Source organism: Hoplias malabaricus, chromosome 8 (genome assembly GCF_029633855.1).
Source record: "Hoplias malabaricus isolate fHopMal1 chromosome 8, fHopMal1.hap1, whole genome shotgun sequence".
Lineage (NCBI taxonomy): Eukaryota > Metazoa > Chordata > Actinopteri > Characiformes > Erythrinidae > Hoplias > Hoplias malabaricus.
Window position 1 is genome coordinate 28,975,332 of NC_089807.1, and position 15,632 is coordinate 28,990,963.

The following is a 15,632-nucleotide window of genomic DNA, read 5'->3' on the forward strand; positions in this document are numbered from 1 at the left end:
GTGGAGCCAATAAAGCCAGCGCAGCAGGGCCCAGCTCTTCCTCACCTCCCACCCCCCCCCCCCCCTTCAGACACATCTAATATTAACATGCAGCACTGATTCACTCAGCCTTCTGCAGGACCTGCCACTGAGGCTTCAGTGTCTGACATCTTCCAGCACTTTCTTGTGAAGTCTTCTCTTCTCTTCCTTTCTTTTCTCTTCTTTTCTCTTCTCTTCTCTTCTCTTCTTCTTTGACCGTGTTATAGTGCAGTAATCTGAGATGAAGCCACCTGTGATTTCCTAACGCTGATATGTTCGAGATTACGTCATGAACGACATTAATAAGGATCCATAATGAACCGACAATGAGAAGAGCTCGGAGGTTCCAGTTTTAACGTTCGTTCACTTCACTGAATCTGGTCAAGTCCAGTTATTTTAACCAGTCTTGTACAGAGTCCGTGTCCAGTATGTTTTTCATATCCATGTCCCGCTCTGAACGCTATTCAATTCTTGGTTTACTGACGTCTTTATTATTATTATTATTATTATTATTATTATTATTATTATTATTATTATTATTATTATTATTTTGGGGATAGCGCAACAACTGAAGTGTGAACCAAGACGTTCGCGCTCGTTTGGCTTAGTGAACGCTCGCGCCGTGTCCGTTACCCCAAACAAGCCGCGTGCTGGTGTTATCCCCTTCTTAATGCGCGTTATTGCACGTAGCGGTGGGGGAAGTGGCATTGTAACATGACTGGTGTCAGATGATAAAGTATTTGGCGAAAAATATTATAGACAGCATGTTCATTTTAATGAATTAATCTTCAGGGTGTTTTTTTTTCATTATTTGTTTGTTTGTTTTGTTTTCTGTGGCCTGATCACGGAATGTTAGTGTGTAGACTTTAAAGACCACTACCAGCATCAAGTGTTTAACTTTGAGAACAGTTCTGTGCAGTGTTGTTTATACATTTACACTAGAATGGGCACAGTGAGTGAAATAAGTGGTCAGTTCCATGGCGGGGCATTTGTGCTTTGAAACGGCAGTGTTCCAATGACAGTCTCAAATAGGTGTGTTTAAGAGAGCCATGGGTTTCTTATGTCATTAACCTAAGGAAGCATCTCATCAGCTTGTGGGACCGGGTTTTTCTGCAAGCGAGTTGCAGAGGAGTCGGTGAAATAGAGGCTGGGACTGATGGTGTTGTACTTGATAACTCTTAATGCTTTGTGATTGTAAATACATCTTAAGCTGTACTTTTGATAAACAAAGCTGGCTTTTTTAAGGGGGCTATCTATTACCAGATTTTAACATGATAACTAAATGTATCATGAATGATATCAAATCAGCTTCATATTATGCATCTTTGTATGAGCTCTGTATTTTAGATATAAATTCCTCACTTAAAGCTAAAATTAACATTAAGTAATGGGGGATATAATTGTAAAAGCTGTGCTGGCAAATTGAAACTGCAGTTTTAATATAAAACAGTTCAATGTTCAGCTCTGCTGGAGTGTGCTGTCCTTTCTAGCCATTTGTCTGACTTATTTATATGAATGGCCCACTCTTACCTTTGCCCCATTGCTCTCTGACCCTTGTATGGAAGCTGCCTGGTTCACTGTCTACGTGCTTTTTTCTCAGAGAGGAGCTTGGGCTGTGTTTTTGAGCCAGTCTCAGGATGTGAAAGATTCATTACTTAGTAGCAATGACTTGCTGTGGGCTTGGTATAAAGGCATTTGAAGAAATTCCGGGGGACTGACAGTTCAACTGGGTTTATCAGGTAACCCAGTGTCTACCTGTGAAATGTGGAGGAACGGAAGCCATAGAAAGAGATAGCTTTTTATTGATTGTGTTTGAACGAATGAGTAACACTTGAAATCTTGTTACAAATGTAGGCAAACGGTGCGGGGCGTGTGTGGAGTCTCTTACTAGGAAAGTGTTATGTTTATGCCTTAGCTGGAACTAAAACCCCAGTCCTCTGTGTAGAAAGCAGAGATGTGCAGTGCAGACTTGGTGTGAGTCAGGGGACCACTATTTTATCACGTATAGTCTTCTTTAAGGATCACTAGGTTGAATTTTTACCTTAAAATTACAGCGTCAGAATTATTGTGATGCTTCACTTCACTTCACTGAGGGAGAACAGAGCCTCTGTCATTGTTAGCCTGTGCTCAGCACCGGAGAAAATACACTATATAACATTTAGAAGAGGATAGGAAACCAATCCCTTTCCCTCCACCCTCCCACTTGATTTCATTAAAATGCTGTAAAAGTGGATTACACTCTGCAACTTTAGGGGAGCCCACAAGCAAAAATACCAAATCTTACTTAGTGTTCCTTTGATCTGAAACATAGAATGATCGCAGCCACACAACCCCAGGGACCTGGAGGTTGTGGGTTCAAGTCCCGCTCCGGGTGACTGTCTGTGGGGAGTTTGGTGTGGTCTCCCTGTGTTACCGTGGGTTTCCTCCCATAGTCCAAAAACACACGTTGGTAGGTGGACTGGCAACTCAAATGTGTCAGTAGGTGTGTGTGTGAGTAATTGTGTGTGTGTGTCGCCTTGTGAAGGACTGATGCCCCCTCCAGGGTGTGTTCCTGCCTTGCGTCCAATGATTCTGGGGGGGCTCCGGCCCCACGCTGAACTGGATAAGCGGTTACAGACAATGAATGAATGAATGATCCTTACAGCTCACTCACCAATGTTCTCTTGCCCAGGCCAATCCCACATTTCATTGCTAGTATTTACAATTGCTCTGGACTGTCAAGCCTGAAAAACTGTTACTGCCACTGGACAAGCCGTTGCGTTTGATATAATCTCCTCAAGCATGAAAGGGACACAGGCACAATTTAGCAGCATTACCCCGACTATAAGATGCCTGCTTGATGGCCCACGGCAGATACACATTGACAATTAGATGACACTGAGTTGTTGCCAAACTACAAGACATTCTGAATCTGTCCATCCTCAAGCTTCGCATGCAAATGTGACATTCGAGGTCTAGAGGGGACCGAAGAGATTGAGCTGAAGCCTTTCAAGGCCCTGTATATTAAAATGTGAAGGCCCTTTCCGACCCACACTGCCTAATTGACTTCAAATGCCGCTTTGTTGATTAATATATGCTAATTTCCCTCATGCGTGTAATATTTATATACTGTTTAATATTTGAAGCCTTTGAAAGCTCTTTCTGCTTAAGGCGCCATTCAAAAAGTAATACAGTCAGCCCTCTGTATTCGCAGTGGACTTGTTCCAGGACTCCCTGCAGATACCAAAATCCAGGGATGCTCAAGTCCATTCTTTGAAATGGTGTAGTGTTTGTATATAACCTACACATATCATTCCCTATATTTTAAAGGAACATATTATAAATAATATATCATTTTGTCAGTGCATGTGTGCATTAATCTGGGAATCTGAAGCTCCTACCAACCCACAAACTGTGAAACAGATCATCCAGATGTCTTGTGGGCTGCCTGAGTCTGAAACCATGGGATAAAACAAGTGGGTCTGATATTGAGCTGATTTCTACAAAGACTGCAGGCACTTAATATTAGTTCCACCTCCTCGTCGGAGTCTATCCAATCAAAGCACTGGACGCGTGTTTAAGTGAAAGCATAGACAAGGTTAAAAATATCGAAACCAGTAAGATTACTGGTTTAATATGGCCAAAATAAGAATGAAGAAGAAATGGAATCAAATGAAAATGACTAAAAACCAGAGCTTCTGCTCCTCGCTCCTCACTTCTGGTCGCTCATGCTTAGCTCAGCTGCAGCTCATACTCATTTAAAGGAACACGTGCTGAAACCGATCATTCTGACCAGGATTGTTTAGACATTTAGGGAAGATTTAGAGTGTTTGATCCTTGTGGCATTTTGTCCAAAGCATGCCACAGACATTTCTCTAAGACCCCAGTGAACGTTGTTACCTTGCTGAAAAAGGGTATAACATGTTCTCTTTGAATTATATCTCTGTTATTTAGAAAGCCTAATACAATGTCAAATCTGTGAAAATGTGTGTTGCACTGTATTGTTTAAGGAATAACAACTAGGAAAAATAAGTCTATGCATGTTCAGCACAGGTGAATGAATGAGAGGTACAGCAAACAGTGCTCAAATGAGTGCCTTTTTTTCTTTTTTAAATTACCTTGAACCAGTGGTTGGTTGAATGCATTCTGTGGATATGGACATGGAGGTTCTGACTATTCAGAAATTGAAAAAAAAAAGAAAAAAAAAAAACCTTTTAATGAAGGAATTCAGCTACATATACACTGCATACACTGTGAACAAAGTGAGGAATTAGCTTGTGCACTCTCAGAAAAAAAAAGAGTACAAGTACAAGTACATCATTGTCACTATGTATAACTCACAATGATAGAACAGTGGTTTTAAAGTCCAGTTTTGTTCCTTAAAAGTACATTACATTTTCTCCTCCAGAAGAAGTGAATATTTGTAATCTCTTATTATAGAATGCTATAATGAGTCCTGGACATTAAACGGAGTGTATAAAAACAACACAAGTACTGAGTACGAACGCTTGAGGGGACCACCACAGTGACAGTTTTTCTGAGAGTATTAATTCTCCAAGATAAAAGCATTTTATGCATTGTGTTGACCATAAGCCTGGGGTTGCCATGCTCAGTGTGAAGCACTTGCAGAAATATTGAGATATATAAACCCTCAGCGTACCGTTGGGATAATTATTAGTGACTTTGTGAATCCAAAGCTAATTGTCCAACACATTCATCAGACCTCAGTAATGTTCTGATGCCATCAAATCCTCCTGGGAGTGTTCAAAATGGCCATTAATATCTTTGTTTTCAGGAGGAGGAATGAAGGATTAGCAGGTGTCCACAAACATTTGCACATACAGTGTCTCCAAATACCCAAGCCGCTTGTTGATGGCTAAAAAGAGGCCTGTGGAATAATTAAAATGCTTATCCTGTATAAACATGCTGCATCACTAGAATGACGTTGATGAATCTGGCAGATGCAAAGTTAGGAGCCAAAAACATCAATTATTTACTGGACATCTGGCTTCATGTCGGAGCAACTTTTTATTTTAACTTGGCGACAGCTCCTTCTCCTCAGATTGTCCTGCCTCTGCCTTGGTGTTTGTTCTATCATTTCCATCCATACATCTATATATTTGCTTTTTTTCTCTCTCTCCTGAACTGAATGCTGTGTGGTCATCAGTTTGTGGACAGTATGACCCGTTTAAAGAATGCATGTAAGGGACTCTCTCATACATATAGAACCGATTAAATCATTTGCATTTCAAAGCAGACCCAGTCAGCACAAACGGTGTTGCCTCTCTTTTTTTTCTTCCTCTATTAATGTGATTTTAAGGTTATGGAGATCAGAAGCAGAAAAGGAGAAGGACTAAATGGCCCACGATTCCGAAAATGTGCATTTTAATTAGGCCTCGTCTTGGCTCTGTTTTTAGGTTTCAGAAATGGTCGTTTTTAAACAAGGTTTCCATCCATTGGAAGCAGCTGATGACACCAAGCTGATGGATTTGAGGCTGAATTTGGGCCAGCGTTTCGTGAAAGGAGGTGGGGATAAAAAGGTGGCCAAAGCACAAGTGTGGAAAATGCACTGGCATTATATCGAGGCAGGAAACTTCAAGGATTTCCCTCTGAAGAGGTGCTTTGTGCGCGTCTGAAGTCTGCCCATTGTTCCATTCCACTGCTAAGTTTTAACATTTTCTTTCATGCCTTTTTGGTTTTTTTGAACCACTCATTCCATTTGTGAACATACACTGGAGAAATGTATTTGTACAGTTTAAGTGATACCTAAACCTGGTCTCAATATCAAGCCCATCCAAAAATCAAGAGTATCAGGCTTTTCAGAACCATCACTGAGCTGTGGTGTTTATTTCATGAAGCATCTTTAAAAAACAGCGAAGAAGAAAATAGCATCAACTCAAAGGTACAGATGGGCTTATTGACAAAGAATGTGCACATAAGAATAGATGCTCTGTGGAGGAACTAGACTAGCGCTAGCTTGCCCATACAATCTTGCTCAAATTGTGTTTAGCTCACTTGAGAGTTTACAGAGCAGGGATTCAATGCTGTAGTCCCAGTCCAATATCCAGTGAAATGGCTGAGGGCTAAACTGAGGACAGTTGAATAGAAGCACTCCTCATTCGCCACCTTCACTGACACCACTTCCAGAGACGGCATTTGCGCAAAGGGAGGGATAATCCACATTGTTTTGCATTTGATTTCCCTTTGATTTCCAACAGCCTGTTGTGAGACTGATTATAGCGAAGGGAGAGGGAAAAAACCAGGAACGTTGCACTTTGTAGCAGCTTTGTGGAGGCAACAACTCCCCCACGCTAGCTGCATCTGGTGAATCAGCATGGCTAGCTTAGACACGTTGCTATGGTTTTCACTGCTGATGGCTTTGCTTTTTATAAATAATGGTTCTTCAATGGTTCCTAGATGGGAGTACAGTGCAAAAATAAACACGAACTGGTACAAAGCCTTCAAATTCACTTACAGTAAACCATCTACCATCTACATCTGAAAGGTTCTTTATTGCTGGTTTCCCTGCAGTGATGGATAGGATGAGTTTGGAGCAGTGACTGTGGTCCAGAGCTAACCATCCAACATTTGAACTTGACCTCACTAATGTGCTTATGCCCGAATACCATTAAATCCTTACAGTAAAGTATAAAAATACATATGTAAATCTTTAGACTGGCTTATATCATAAACTAAGTAGAATGAACCAAATCTATGTGGAATTATGTTGGAATATTGGAACATTCAGAGAATCAATGTTTGATTTATCATGCACATTGAGATTGTCCAATAAAAACATTAATTAATTATTTTGTTGTCTGTAATCACTTATCTAGTTTAGGGTTGGTCCGGAGCCTACCCAGAATCACTGGGCGAAATGCAGGAACACACTCTGGAGGGTGTTTTTGGACCATAGGAGGAAACCCACACAGACACGGGGAGAACACACCAACTCCTCATAGACAGTCACCCAGAGCGGGACTTGAACCCACAACCTTCAGGCCCCTGGAGCTGTGTGACTGCGACACTCCCTGCTGCACCACCGTGCCACCCTTCTTAGTTTTCAGTGGAAGTTAAGAAATGTTAAAGATAGTAATACAAAAAGTAATTTTGGAGCATTTGTATTGGTTCATTCAACATGAAATTGTCATGTAATGTGAAGGACGGCTGCTTTGTTAATGTGGTAGTAAACAAAAAAAAAAAAAAATTGGAGATACATATTATTCTTCGGACAGCGATGTTATTATAGTGATGATGTATCGCAAGAATTTGCTTTTTTTTTGTCAACCGCAACAACCAGAGCTTACTGTTGCTATGTACTGGTACTTTAACGATAACTAAATAAAAATAAAAATATTTATGTTCAAAAATGCAACCCTAATTAAGCAGAAATTTACATTGCTACTCATTCATATACCATTTAATATTTCAACTAGGCACAATGTCCAAGTTCACAGCAGCTGCAATGTGCTTTTAATAAGGTTAGCTACAACAAAAAGTATTCTACTTAGATCAGTATCAGCAGCTGTAACAGTGTAATACAGCAAGAGACCAGAAAAGAGAAGAGTGAACAATATTGGTTTGGTTTATTGCTATGGGATGATTCAATGTCACAAGGCTGAAATCTGTTCAGGGGTCTGGAGAAAGTGGTACTCCTATAAGAAAGAATCCCTTTAAAGCTTTATCATTTACATGTTCAGCATTTTACAGAGGCTCTCATACACGGTAACTAGTGATAGTCTTGCCCAAGGATTTTTAATAGTGTAGAAAAGTGTTTTACTCTATAGAAGTAAAAAAAAAAAACATAAATAATACGCCGCGACCCTGAAATGGAAAAGCGGAAAAGAAGATGTATGTATGTATGTATGCATAAATAATACAAATAAATAAATAAATACAAATTTTTGCTATGGTAAAAATGACTGATTGAATCTTTTAAAGTTAACTCAAATTTCACTCAAAAAACTATGCCTTTGCTAGTTTATCATCGACACAGTGACGGAATGTGAAACTCAGCTGGAGAATCTAGTTAAAATATTGGCTAATTGAGGAGGAGGAGAGCTTTTAAATCGCTTTCTCCCTCTCTCTCCGGCATTTCCCAAAACACTCCCACAATATCCAGTAGCTGGAGGCCTGGAAGAGTTTGAAAAATTTGTTAATTTTATTTAAGCATGCCACAAGCTCCAGCTGAAAAAACATGAGGGAAAAATGATATGAGTGGAGTGCCGGAGCCATAGGCTAGCTGCGTACTACTGAGGCAGTCTGCTCTGGGAGAAAGTGATGACTTTATAGACTGTATCATAGGGCCAAGAAATTTGTGACAGAACAAACATCCATTTTTGAACCAGTGAGCTGGGACTGTAGCGCGCAGCAAGAAGAATATTCTTAATCTTTCTTTTTTTCTGTTATACATCACTCAGTTACATTTGCTGTGGCAAATAGATGACTACAATTCATGCTGTGAGGCTACTGTTAGTGTAACTGCAACACAGCTCCAGGGTCTTAGGGTCCTGGGTATGATCCTCACCTCAGGTCACTCTCTAGAAAGAGTTTGGTGTGTTCTTCCTGTGTATGTGTGGGTTTCCTATACTCTCAGAAAAAAAGAGTGAACAATAAAATGTTTGGTTTGTGTTATTGCTATTGGATCATTCAATGTCACCAGGCTGAAATCTGATCAGGAGTCTGGAGAAAGTGGTACATTATTATTCACTAAAGATACAAACAGTGTAAATGTAGCTTTAAAAGTACAACAGAGGTGAAGTCCAGTTGTGTTCCTTAAAGGTACATTACAGTCTCTTCTCCTGAAAGAGGTGAATATCTGTAATCTTTCATTATAGAACTGTTTAAAATAAAACAACATTTTAACATCTACAATTATTATAATACTTTTTCTTACAGCTTAAGTGTAAGAGTGACATACTTTCCTCCCACGGTCCAACAACACCGTGGGATAGATAGATAGATTGATCATTTGAAATGGGCAATTGTTAGTGTGTGATGCCCTGTGATAAACTATGAGCCCTGTCCAAAGGCTCTGGACCCACTGCAACCCTGATCCAAATGAAGTGGTTACAGAAGACGACTGATTAAACTAGATCCAACTGATGATCAAATATAAATCTAAAGCATAGTTCTAACAGAGCTTTAAAATGTCTATTAAAAGCTGCACTTCTTCACCTGATTAGCTTGTGTGGGTGTTTCAGAGCCATGGTGATAACTGTGGCCCGTGGCATAACCATGGCAACGCAAACAACCCCATAGCAGATGGCATTTTTCATCAGCTTTTTGATAGACTCTCCTGATAGATTCTCTGAGCCTTGTCCTGATAATTGCTTTTATAATGTATAGGTTTTGTAATGACATATCTTTTTTTCCATGTGTTGCAAACAACAAACAGTGACATAGAGTCTCACACACAGGCAAGTGTGGCATGTGAAAAGAAGGCTTTTTTTTAAATATATGGATGTGAAAATGCATTTTATTTAGAGCCATATAAGGAGAACAAGTTACATGTTGATTATTCAGGACCTATAATCAAAATTCAGCACTTATTAATCAAAATATATTTATGGTTCATGTATTATGCCAATATCTCAAATATGTGATATTTATATAGAATTTATACAATACACTGAAATATAAACAATCGTTTTTGATATATCTGCATTCACAGCCAAACATCAGATTTCTGTATAAGGAACTTGAGCCAATGTGCCCACGCCCAACCCCACCATTGTGCAAAGCAGTGATATTGTAAAGCACTTAATGTAAGTGGTGCTTCTATTGTGGAGATTCCTATGTCCAAAGAAATTATTAATTTTACTGAATGGTCAGAGTTTTCTAGTCGCATCTGTTTGGAAAGTCTGCTCCTGAGAAGAGTGACCTGGATAAGCCCATGATGCTCTTGAATGCTCACAAAACAACACATCTTCACATGGTATTATGCAGAAATAGGCTCCATGACTAGTGAAATATTAATTCTTCCTGAAAAGTTATTGTCCTTGACGTTACAAACTGCCCACCACTGGCACCATAGAAAGAGGAGCCAGCGGGACGCTTTGACTGATGTCACCCTGGCATCTCATCTGAATGATTTCAACTGACACAATTCGAATGACAAGGGAATGTAAATACTCCCACATTTAGACCACTGTATATGACTTGGTGCAGAAGGCAGCAATGTGCAAAATATCAATATGGCTATTATCATTTTAGTGGAAATTAGAGGTCGTGTAGGTAATTAGGCAGGCCTTGGAAACAGACATAGCATTGTGTTTGATGCAATGCAGTGAGTTTTGGCACAGCCTTCTTCCAGAATTGCCAAGTGCCAAGATGTTCCTCTTTACTGCAGATAAGGCGTCAAATGGTAAATTTAAACTAGGTGTGGAATTTGTGAGGCTTTGAGGTATTCTCTCTCTCTCTCTCTCTCTCTCTCTCTCTCTCTCTCTCTCGCTCTCTCTCTTCCTTCATTGGTTTCAATGACTCATAGTGTATGCTTAATACTGAGCACTACATAGTTGTAGCATTAAATGTGCATAGACGCATATGCAAACAGTGTTGAAGTGATGGCAGAGAAACATCAAGTCATTCTGAGACACGGAGAGGGGATAAGGACCTGTAATTATCACTGAAGACATCAAACGAGCATTTTAATTTGGCATGTCTCACATTTGTCAGTCAGAGAGGCTGTGCTGAGCTGGCTGGGAATGCTCTCTCTCTCTCTCTCTCTCTCTCTCTCTCTCTCTCTCTCTCTCTCTCTCTCTCTCTCTCTCTTCTCCCCCTCACTTTTTCTGCCACTCACCCACCTATTCTTAAATGCACACACACACATGCACACACACACACACACACACACACACACAGTACAAGTACTTTATTTCTACACAGGACTTGGCTGATCAGTTTGAAATGATCATTTTTATGTGAAACTGCAGTCTTGGACAATAGGATGAAACACGCCACAACACACAGCCGGCGTAAACACACGGCACAGACACAGACACACTGAGAGTAATTGATGCTGTAGATCTGAAGGCAGCGAGCCTCAAAGGAGGAGCTTCAGGAAACTCTTATATAATGCTTCAAGTAAATGCCAGCAAACTGATCAAAATTCTCAAAAGGGCAGAAGATAACCAAAAATAGGAGTTAGCAACAGCTAGCCAGCTGACATTTACAGGTTTTGGGTGTGTGTGTGTAGGTGGGGTGTGTGTAGAGGGTGAGTTTTGTGGACAATTGCCTTGTGCATTGTTGCAGACCTAGATACATGTTCCTGTCAAATGTGTTTTGAACCTCTAATTCTGTGTGGTTTGTTCTGAGCAGGGGATTTTGCCACATTAAATAGTGTTGTGGCTCAGGGCCCCTATATGAACATGTAGAACTATACATATATGATCTGTTGACTTCATTTTCAACCATGGTGTGAGGTTCTTCAGAGTGTTCTATTGTATTGTATTGCGTCAAAGTTGTGCAGAAATTAGCTTTGATTTGAGCACTCTGTGTTTAATTTAGGAAACTGCAGTGATTTAAGTGCAACAGATTAATCAGCTGTGGTGATTGAAGAGAAGAATACCTTATTCACATAGGACACACACCAGTTATAATCAACACAAGACATGTCCTAATTTTTGTAGATATTTACACATTGAGCCATATGAGAAAGGACTGAAGTGCTCCTGAGCCAATGGTGGTTGTGAGGGCCTAGCAGTGCTCCCTCTACTCAGCAGAGCGCTTAGAAGTGATCAAATGACAATGATTAATAACATCAAAATGTAAAATGAACAAAATGTCATAGCTTCTGGTTGAGTCGGTATGATAGTATAATTATATTAAGCTTGAGCTTACTTAGTCATGAACGTACTATTTGTGAAGTAATTAATTATATCAATATCACAAAGCAGAAGTCTTCAAATGGAGTTGCATAATTTGTTTGTGCATGCCACACAAAGTCAAGTGTTCTAGACCTGATACTGATATTTACTGGTTTTGTGCACTAATGCCACCTAACAAACCAAAGGAATTATTCATTCATTCATTCATTATCTGTAACCGCGTATCCAATTCAGGGTCGCGGTGGGTCCAGAGCCTACCTGGAATCATTGGGCGCAAGGCGGGAATACACCCTGGAGGGGGCGCCAGTCCTTCACAGGGCAACACAGACACACACATTCATTCACACACTCACACCTATGGACACTTTTGAGTCACCAATCCACCTACCAATGTGTGTTTTATTGGACTGTGGGAGGAAACCAGAGCACCCGGAGGAAACCCACACAAACACAGGAGAACACACCAACTCCCCACAGAAAGTCACATGGAGCAGGAATCGAACCCACAACCTTCAGGCCCCTGAAGCTGTGTGACTGCAACACTACCTGCTGCGCCACCGTGCCGCCTCCCAAAGGAATTAACTTTATTATTATTATTATTATTATTATTATTATTATTATTATTATTATTATTATTATTATTATTATTATTATTATTATTTATTACGTAGAGCATATTCCAAATGTTTATAGGTACCAGGTGCTATAGTGCACATAACACATTCCTGGCTTCTTAGAAAGTGCATATGAGAAGCTAATGTCAAGTATAATATTCTAATTGGTGTAGCATGGTGGCACAGCATGCAGTGTCACTGTCAATGTCACTTTTTCAAAAGTGTCTATAGGTGTGTGTGAGAGTGCAATGCCGTGTGATGCCATCCCATCCAGGGCGTGTCCCTGCCTTGCACCCAGAACTACTGGCTCTGGACCCACTGCAACCATAAACAAGGCCAGTGGGAAACCGGAGCACCCAGAGTAAACCCACACACACAAAGAGGGAACACAGTGAACTCCTCACAGACAATAACCCAAGACAAGGATCATACTTTTCTTTTTAAAACAAGACACTGATAGTTGGTCTGAGTCTGAACTATCATCTCAGAGGTCGCTCCAAGAAGACAAATCATCAGCCCCATTGACTGTTTGGCTGTTTGTGATGTTAGACAATTTTAATTATTTGAGCGGCTATTCAAAGATCAGATTAGCAATCATTTATAGCCTTTCTGCTAAGGCTCGCTGTGATTGCCATTGATTTTTATTTCTTTCTTTTATTTATTTATTTATTTTTTTCGTTTTTGTGTTGCACTCAAGCTTATTGATATTCACCAGCTCGTACGTTTAAAACACATGTCTGAAACTGACTTGTGCTTCCAGCTTGCTCTTTTTATGAAGTGCTACTTACATCGTAAAATGCTTTAAGGCTTTTCCATCTAGATGTAAATGAGTCTGATCTGTCCTGTGAGTGTTTTTTTTTTTTTTTTTTTTTTTTTTGGTAACATAGCACTTCCCATAAGACTACAAGAGTGAGAACAGGATGTGTTTTGGGTGTGATAAGGACTTTCAATTGAACCTGCTGTCTCCTCACATATCTTGTGATGGAAAGGATGGACGATATGCTCATAATACCATAATACTTTAGGACAGAAAACATTTTTATGATATTTACCTCATAGTGCCAAAAGGAACAAGAAACAAGCTTCAGGGGGTGCCACAAACCAACACTTGCGGAACAGGAGAACTCCCCTGACCAACACACATCTCGTCACACACTGTCCCCAAACTTGAACACAAACACAAAAAATATCCCCCATGGTGCAACCTCCAACACAATGGATAGATGTACTCTTCCAGATGTGTTGAATTGTACAGTGATGTAATGATAGCAACAATTCAAAAAGAAATCAAAACTGGCTAAAGCCACTTATCTCAGAGAAGCGTCAGCTAGTCTCACCCTCAGAGCTGGGTAGTGTTATGTGACTGGGATACCTTAGCTAGCAGGAGGAATTGGTAAATAATAAATAGGTAAGAATATTGGCTAAAAACAAGAGCAAAGAGAAACTAGTTTTGTCTATTTTTGCTGGACCACCATGAGCCATATAACCATTGTCACAGAGGTGTTTCTAGCATTTCAAAAACAGGGAAGCCCAAAATACATATCCTTGTCATTGGAAGGTCTGGAGAAGCTTTTGTGCTTCATATCAATGTCTTTGTTTACATGTGGTTTTTATTACGTGATTGTGTTGTACAGAAAATATGGAGAGCAGGACTAATTAACGCAGAAATGAGAAAAGAAGCACCAAGTTTTGTTCATAATATGTAACACCGGCATCAGTGTATTTCTTGATCATTTTATCCATCCATCCATTATCTGTAACTGCTTATCCAGCTCAGGGTCACGGTAGGTCCAGAGCCTACCTGGAATCATTGGGCGCAAGGCGGGAATACACCCTGGAGGGGGCTTGATTGTTTTATTTAAAAAATAAATACTAGATGATCTACCACAAAGAACCAAGGAAGACCAAGAAAATTTTGTTGTTTTTAAAAATTACTGATACTTATTTATTCAATGTAACTGGTTAAAGCACATGAAGTTTAAGGAGGCTGATTGCAGCTATGGAGTTTTATAAACACACTGACGTCACAAAATATCTTCCCACCAATTCCCTTTACAATATTCCAAGCAAAGACACACACTCACGTGAAATAAGACAAATTCAGCAGTCCTCCTCTCTGTGTGAGATGTAATACGTGTGTAAATGTTGACGAGTTCAGAGTCATCCTGTTGAGCTTGTGAACTATCCAATGCACATTTTGTCCTGCCAAACACAGCCCCAGAAACACACACAAATGGAGTGAGTTCCAGTCTTATTCCCTATTATTCAGCCACAGTTCGCACTGAGGAACCTGCTATTCTTTGGTTCCTGAACTAATTTTTCTGGTTTGTGAACTAGTTTATGTCGGTGGAAACGCGCAGAACGGTTCCAAATTTAGTTCACAAACTGGAATGTGAAATATGGCTGAACTAACAACAGATGTTGTAGTTGCGCTACCTTATGTTCTGTCTGTGAAATATGGCTGAACTTATAGTTCCTACTTGTGCATGTGTGTTTCAACTTTAGGAGTCAGTCAGTCAGTAAGTGAAAATGTCTCTTCTAGGCTGGCCTGGTAGGCGGTCCAGCAAAAACCTCAGAAGTTATAAACCCGGCAGCTAGACGGTGCTCTTTAGGCACTGTTGAAATATTTGATGCAATAAGAAAAGTGTAGTATGAAATGATATCCCAACCTAACAGCCATGCGCTGTGACATCACAACCATAGACACAAACAGCCAGGACAACATGCTGCTCATTCTCCATTCTACTTTTTTCTTTTCTTTTTTTTTTAACAGCATTAAAATGTGTGACAGTGCATCTTGTAGCAGCCTGTCATTTCAGATCCCCAAAGTAACAATTCCTCTTCACTTTTGCCAAGATGCAATTGAGCATAAAGGGTACATGTCAGCCATTGGCAGATTTGACGACCCCCCGTTGCTGTGCACCTACATCTGTGATCTGTGAAAGACTGCGTGGCACATCTCTCCGGGGTGTTCGCTTAAATGATTTAAGCCAACGTTAAAATGTTATTACACACCGTGAGGGAAATTTTTATCTGCGTTAAACCAGCTGGAAAGAGAAAGGTGTGGCCCGCGTGGTCGGCTAATCTTCAAAGTGCATAGTGTATCTGGCAAAGAATCAAGATATTTCCTTCTACAAAATGGGTGCGAAATCAGGTGCCAGGACATAGTTGAATTAAGCATTACATTTACTTC

General features: G+C 40.1%; 1 protein-coding gene across 1 annotated transcript in view; it reads left to right on the forward strand.

The window, feature by feature from the left end:
- Window positions 1–15,632, forward strand: part of csmd1a (CUB and Sushi multiple domains 1a) — a 603,150-nt gene that overhangs the window by 847 nt on the left and 586,671 nt on the right. The gene's annotated exons all lie outside the window — the stretch shown is intronic.